We start from the raw sequence: 8,022 nt of genomic DNA on the forward strand, positions 1-8,022 counted from the left end.
CGGGAAAGGGAACAGGTCTGTTGTAACAGCAGGACCGGGACAAGGTATTACATCCATTAAAACAACAGGACCGGGACAAGGTAGCAGGTCTGTTGAAACAGCAGGACCGGGACAAGGTAGCACATCCGTTAAAACAGCAGGACCGGGACAAGGTAGCACATCAGTTAAAACAACAGGACCGGGACAAGGTAGCAGGTCTGTTTAAACAGCAGGACCGGGACAAGGTAGCACATATGTTGAAACAGCAGGACCGGGACAAGGTTGCAGGTTTGTTGAAACAGCAGGACCGGGACAAGGTAGAACATCCGTTAAAACAGCAGGACCGGGACAAGGTAGCACATCAGTTAAAACAACAGGACCGGGACAAGGTAGCAGGTCTGTTTAAACAGCAGGACCGGGACAAGGTAGCACATATGTTGAAACAGCAGGACCGGGACAAGGTAGCAGGTCTGTTGAAACAGCAGGACCGGGACAAGGTAGCAGGTCTGTTGAAACGGCAGGACCGGGACAAGGTAGAACATCTGTTAAAACAGCAGGACCGGGACAAGGTAGCAGGTCTGTTGAAAAGGCAGGACCGGGACAAGGTAGAACATCTGTTAAAACAGCAGGACCGGGACAAGGTAGCACATCCGTTAAAACAACAGGACCGGGACAAGGTAGCAGGTCTGTTGAAACAGTAGGACCGGGACAAGGTAGCAGGTCTGTTGAAACAGCAGGACCGGGACAAGGTAGCAGGTTAGTTGAAACAGCAGGACCGGGACAAGGTAGCAGGTCTGTTGAAACAGCAGGACCTGGACAAGGTAGCAGGTCTGTTGATAAAGCAGGACCGGGACAAGGTAGCACATCCATTAAAACAACAGGACCGGGACAAGGTAGCAGGTCTGTTGAAACAGCAGGACCGGGACAAGGTAGCAGGTCTGTTGAAACAGCAGGACCGGGACAAGGTAGCAGGTCTGTTGAAACAGCAGGACCGGGACAAGGTAGCAGGTCTGTTGAAACAGCAGGACCGGGACAATGTAGCAGGTCTGTTGAAACAGCAGGACCGGGAAAATTTAGCAGGTCTGTTGAAACAGCAGGACCGGGACAAGGTAGAGGATTTGTTGAAACAGCAGGACCGGGACAAGGTAGCACATCCATAAAAACACCAGGACCGGGACAAGGTAGCAGGTCTGTTGAAACAGCAGTACCGGGACAAGGTAGCACATCTGTTGAAACAGCAGGACCGGGACAAGGTAGCAGGTCTGTTGAAACAACAGGACCGGGACAATGCAGCAGGTCTGTTGAAACAGCAGGAGCGGGACAAGGTGGCAGGTCTGTTGAAACAGCAGGACCGGGACAAGGTAGCAGGTCTGTTGAAACAGCAGGACTGGGACAAGGTAGCAGGTCTGTTGAAACAGCAGGACCGGGACAAGGTAGCACATCTGTTGAAACAGCAGGACCGGGACAAGGTAATAGGTCTGTTGAAACAGCAGCACCAGGACAAGGTAGCAGGTCTGCTGAAACAGCAGGACCGGGACAAGGTAGCAGGTCTGTTGAAACGGCAGGACCGGGACAGGGTAGCACATCTGATAAAACAGCAGGACCGGGACAACGTAGCACATCCATTAAAACAACAGGACCGGGACGAGGTAGCACGTCTGTTGAAACAGCAGGACCGGGACAAGGTAGCAGGTCTGTTGAAACAGCAGCACCGGGACAAGGTAGCAGGTCTGCTGAAACAGTAGGACCGGGACAAGGTAGCAGGTCTGTTGAAACAGCAGGACCGGGACAAGGTAGCTCGTCTGTTGAAACAGCAGGACCGGGACAAGGTAGAACATCCATTAAAATAGCAGGACCGGGACAATGTAGCAGATCTGTTGAAACAGCAGGACCGGGACAAAGTAGCAGGTCTGTTGAAACAGCAGGACCGGGACAAGGTACCACATCTGTTAAAACAGCAGGACCTGGACAAGGTAGCACATCCATTAAAACAACAGGACCGGGACAAGGTAGCAGGTCTGTTGAAACAGCAGGACCGGGAAAAGGTAGCAGGTCTGTTTAAACAGCAGGACCGGGACAAGGTAGCACATATGTTGAAACAGCAGGACCGGGACAAGGTTGCAGGTTTGTTGAAACAGCAGGACCGGGACAAGGTAGCACATCCGTTAAAACAGCAGGACCGGGACACCATAGTACCCTCCAAGCTCGTCATCAAGCTCGAGACCCTGGGTCTCGACCCCGCCCTGTGCAACTGGGTACTGGACTTCCTGACGGGCCGCCCCCAGGTGGTGAGGGTAGGCAACAACATCTCCTCCCCGCTGATCCTCAACACTGGGGCCCCACAAGGTTGCGTTCTGAGCCCTCTCCTGTACTCCCTGTTCACCCACGACTGCGTGGCCACGCACGCCTCCAACTCAATCATCAAGTTTGCGGACGACACAACAGTGGTAGGCTTGATTACCAACAACGATGAGACGGCCTACAGGGAGGAGGTGAGGGCCCTCGGAGTGTGGTGTCAGGAAAACAACCTCACACTCAACGTCAACAAAACTAAGGAGATCAATCAATCAATCAAATTTATTTTATATAGCCCTTCGTACATCAGCTGATATCTCAAAGTGCTGTACAGAAACCCAGCCTAAAACCCCAAACAGCAAGCAATGCAGGTGAAGAAGCACGGTGGCTAGGAAAAACTCCCTAGAAAGGCCAAAACCTAGGAAGAAACCTAGAGAGGAACCAGGCTATGTGGGGTGGCCAGTCCTCTTCTGGCTGTGCCGGGTGGAGATTATAACAAAACATGGTCAAGATGTTCAAATGTTCATAAATGACCAGCATGGTCGAATAATAATAAGGCAGAATAGTTGAAACTGGAGCAGCAGCACAGTCAGGTGGACTGGGGACAGCAAGGAGTCATCATGTCAGGTATTCCTGGGGCATGGTCCTAGGGCTCAGGTCCTCCGAGAGAGAGAAAGAAAGAGAGAATTAGAGAGAGCATATGTGGGATGGCCAGTCCTCTTCTGGCTGTGCCGGGTGGAGATTATAACAGAACATGGCCAAGATGTTCAAATGTTCATAAATGATCAGCATGGTCGAATAATAATAAGGCAGAACAGTTGAAACTGGAGCAGCAGCACAGCCAGGTGGACTGGGGACAGCAAGGAGTCATCATGTCAGGTAGTCCTGGGGCATGGTCCTAGGGCTCAGGTCCTCCGAGAGAGAGAAAGAGAGAAGGAGAGAATTAGAGAACGCACACTTAGATTCACACAGGACACCGAATAGGACAGGAGAAGTACTCCAGATATAACAAACTGACCCTAGCCCCCCGACACATAAACTACTGCAGCATAAATACTGGAGGCTGAGACAGGAGGGGTCAGGAGACACTGTGGCCCACTCCGAGGACACCCCCGGACAGGGCCAAACAGGAAGGATATAACCCCACCCACTTTGCCAAAGCACAGCCCCCACACCACTAGAGGGATATCTTCAACCACCAACTTACCATCCTGAGACAAGGCTGAGTATAGCCCACAAAGACCTCCGCCACGGCACAACTTAAGGGGGGGGGGGGGGGGGGGGCGCCAACCCAGACAGGATGACCACATCAGTGACTCAACCCACTCAGGTGACGCACCTCCTCCAGGGACGGCATGAGAGAGCCCCAGTAAAGCCAGTGACTCAGCCCCTGTAATAGGGTTAGAGGCAGAGAATCCCAGTGGAAAGAGGGGAACCGGCCAGGCAGAGACAGCAAGGGTGGTTCGTTGCTCCAGAGCCTTTCCGTTCACCCTCCCACTCCTGGGCCAGACTACACTCAATCATATGACCCACTGAAGAGATGAGTCTTCAGTAGAGACTTAAAGGTTGAGACCGAGTTTGCGTCTCTGACATGGGTAGGCAGACCGTTCCATAAAAATGGAGCTCTATAGGAGAAAGCCCTGCCTCCAGCTGTTTGCTTAAAAATTCTAGGGACAATTAGGAGGCCTGCGTCTTGTGACCGTAGCGTACGTGTAGGTATGTACGGCAGGACCAAATCAGAGAGATAGATAGGAGCAAGCCCATGTAATGCTTTGTAGGTTAGCAGTAAAACCTTGAAATCAGCCCTTGCTTTGACAGGAAGCCAGTGTAGAGAGGCTAGCACTGGAGTAATATGATCAAATTTTTTGGTTCTAGTCAGGATTCTAGCAGCCGTATTTAGCACTAACTGAAGTTTATTTAGTGCTTTATCCGGGTAGCCGGAAAATAGAGCATTGCAGTAGTCTAACCTGGAAGTGACAAAAGCATGGATTAATTTTTCTGCATCATTTTTCGACAGAAAGTTCCTGATTTTTGCAATGTTACGTAGATGGAAAAAAGCTGTCCTTGAAATGGTCTTGATATGTTCTTCAAAAGAGAGATCAGGGTCCAGAGTAACGCCGAGGTCCTTCACAGTTTTATTTGAGACGACTGTACAACCATTAAGATTAATTGTCAGATTCAACAGAAGATCTCTTTGTTTCTTGGGACCTAGAACAAGCATCTCTGTTTTGTCCGAGTTTAAAAGTAGAAAGTTTGCAGCCATCCACTTCCTTATGTCTGAAACACATTCTTCTAGCAAGGGCAATTTTGGGGCTTCACCATGTTTAATTGAAATGTACAGCTGTGTGTCATCTGCATAGCAGTGAAAGTTAACATTATGTTTTCGAATAACATCCCCAAGAGGTAAAATATATAGTGAAAACAATAGTGGTCCTAAAACGGAACCTTGAGGAACACCGAAATTTACAGTTGATTTGTCAGAGGACAGACCATTCACAGAGACAAACTGATATCTTTCCGACAGATAAGATCTAAACCAGGCCAGAACTTGTCCGTGTAGACCAATTTGGGTTTCCAATCTCTCCAAAAGAATGTGGTGATCGATGGTATCAAAAGCAGCACTAAGGTCTAGGAGCACGAGGACAGATGCAGAGCCTCGGTCCGATGCCATTAAAATGTCATTTACCACCTTCACAAGTGCCGTCTCAGTGCTATGATGGGGTCTAAAACCAGACTGAAGCATTTCGTATACATTGTTTGTCTTCAGGAAGGCAGTGAGTTGTTGCGCAACAGCCTTTTCTAAAATTTTTGAGAGGAATGGAAGATTCGATATAGGCCGATAGTTTTTTATATTTTCTGGGTCAAGGTTTGGCTTTTTCAAGAGAGGCTTTATTACTGCCACTTTTAGTGAGTTTGGTACACATCCGGTGGATAGAGAGCCGTTTATTATGTTCAACATAGTAGGGCCAAGCACAGGAAGCAGCTCTTTCAGTAGTTTAGTTGGAATAGGGTCCAGTATGCAGCTTGAAGGTTTAGAGGCCATGATTATTTTCATCATTGTGTCAAGAGATATAGTACTAAAACACTTGAGTGTCTCTCTTGATCCTAGGTCCTGGCAGAGTTGTGCAGACTCAGGACAACTGAGCTTTGAAGGAATACGCAGATTTAAGGAAGAGTCCGTAATTTGCTTTCTAATAATCATAATCTTTTCCTCAAAGAAGTTCATGAATTTATCACTGCTAAAGTGAAAGTCATCCTCTCTTGGGGAATGCTGCTTTTTAGTTAGCTTTGCGACAGTATCAAAAAGGAATTTCGGATTGTTCTTATTTTCCTCAATTAAGTTAGAAAAATAGGATGATCGAGCAGCAGTAAGGGCTCTTCGGTACTGCACAGTACTGTCTTTCCAAGCTAGTCGGAAGACTTCCAGTTTGGTGTGGCGCCATTTCCGTTCCAATTTTCTGGAAGCTTGCTTCAGAGCTCGGGTATTTTCTGTGTACCAGGGAGCTAGTTTCTTATGAGAAATGTTTTTAGTTTTTAGGGGTGCAACTGCATCTAGGGTATTGCGCAAGGTTAAGTTGAGTTCCTCAGTTAGGTGGTTAACTGATTTTTGTCCTCTGGCGTCCTTGGGTAGGCAGAAGGAGTCTGGAAGGACATCAAGGAATCTTTGTGTTGTCTGTGAATTTATAGCACGACTTTTGATGATCCTTGGTTGGGGTCTGAGCAGATTATTTGTTGCAATTGCAAACGTAATAAAATGGTGGTCCGATAGTCCAGGATTATGAGGAAAAACATTAAGATCCACAACATTTATTCCATGGGACAAAACTAGGTCCAGCGTATGACTGTGACAGTGAGTGGGTCCAGAGACATGTTGGACAAAACCCACTGAGTCGATGATGGCTCCGAAAGCCTTTTGGAGTGGGTCTGTGGACTTTTCCATGTGAATATTAAAGTCACCAAAGATTAGAATATTATCCGCTATGACTACAAGGTCCGATAGGAATTCAGGGAACTCAGTGAGGAACGCTGTATATGGCCCAGGAGGCCTGTAAACAGTAGCTATAAAAAGTGATTGAGTAGGCTGCATAGATTTCATGACTAGAAGCTCAAAAGACGAAAACGTCATTTTTTTTTTTGTAAATTGAAATTTGCTATCGTAAATGTTAGCAACACCTCCGCCTTTGCGGGATGCACGGGGGATATGGTCACTAGTGTAGCCAGGAGGTGAGGCCTCATTTAACACAGTAAATTCATTAGGCTTAAGCCATGTTTCAGTCAGGCCAATCACATCAAGATTATGATCAGTGATTAGTTCATTGACTATAATTGCCTTTGAAGTAAGGGATCTAACATTAAGTAGCCCTATTTTGAGATGTGAGGTATCATGATCTCTTTCAATAATGACAGGAATGGAGGTGGTCTTTATCCTAGTGAGATTGCTAAGGCGAACACCGCCATGTTTAGTTTTGCCCAACCTAGGTCGAGGCACAGACACGGTCTCAATGGTGATAGCTGAGCTGACTACACTGACTGTGCTAGTGGCAGACTCCACTATGCTGGCAGGCTGGCTAACAGCCTGCTGCCTGGCCTGCACCCTATTTCATTGTGGAGCTAGAGGAGTTAGAGCCCTGTCTATGTTGGTAGATAAAATGAGAGCACCCCTCCAGCTAGGATGGAGTCCGTCACTCCTCAGCAGGCCAGGCTTGGTCCTGTTTGTGGGCGAGTCCCAGAAAGAGGGCCAATTATCTACAAATTCTATCTTTTGGGAGGGGCAGAAAACAGTTTTCAACCAGCGATTGAGTTGTGAGACTCTGCTGTAGAGCTCATCACTCCCCCTAACTGGGAGGGGGCCAGAGACAATTACTCGATGCCGACACATCTTTCTAGCTGATTTACACGCAGAAGCTATGTTGCGCTTGGTGATCTCTGACTGTTTCATCCTAACATCGTTGGTGCCGACGTGGATAACAATATCTCTATACTCTCTACACTCGCCAGTTTTAGCTTTAGCCAGCACCATCTTCAGATTAGCCTTAACGTCGGTAGCCCTGCCCCCCGGTAAACAGTGTATGATCGCTGGATGATTCTCAAGTCTAATACTGCGGGTAATGGAGTCGCCAATGACTAGAGTTTTCAATTTGTCAGAGCTAATGGTGGGAAGCTTCGGCGTCTCAGACCCCGTAACGGGAGGAGTAGAGACCAGAGAAGACTCGGCCTCTGACTCCGACCCGCTGCTTAATGGGGAAAACCGGTTGAAAGTTTCTGTCGGCTGAATGAGCGACACCGTTGAGATGATTGTGGACTTCAGGAAACAGCAGAGGGAACACCCCCCTATCCACATCGATGGAACAGTAGTGGAGAGGGTAGCAAGTTTTAAGTTCCTCGGCATACACATCACAGACAAACTGAATTGGTCCACTCACACAGACAGCATCGTGAAGAAGGCGCAGCAGCGCCTCTTCAACCTCAGGAGGCTGAAGAAATTCGGCTTGTCACCAAAAGCACTCACAAACTTCTACAGATGCACAATCGAGAGCATCCTGGCGGGCTGTATCACCGCCTGGTATGGCAACTGCACCGCCCTCAACCGTAAGGCTCTCCAGAGGGTAGTGAGGTCTGCACAACGCATCACCGGGGGCAAACTACCTGCCCTCCAGGACACCTACACCACCCGATGTCACAGGAAGGCCATAAAGATCATCAAGGACATCAACCACCCGAGCCACTGCCTGTTCACCCCGCTATCAT

This window comes from Oncorhynchus mykiss, chromosome 14, assembly GCF_013265735.2.
Source record: "Oncorhynchus mykiss isolate Arlee chromosome 14, USDA_OmykA_1.1, whole genome shotgun sequence".
Taxonomy (NCBI): Eukaryota; Metazoa; Chordata; class Actinopteri; order Salmoniformes; family Salmonidae; genus Oncorhynchus; species Oncorhynchus mykiss.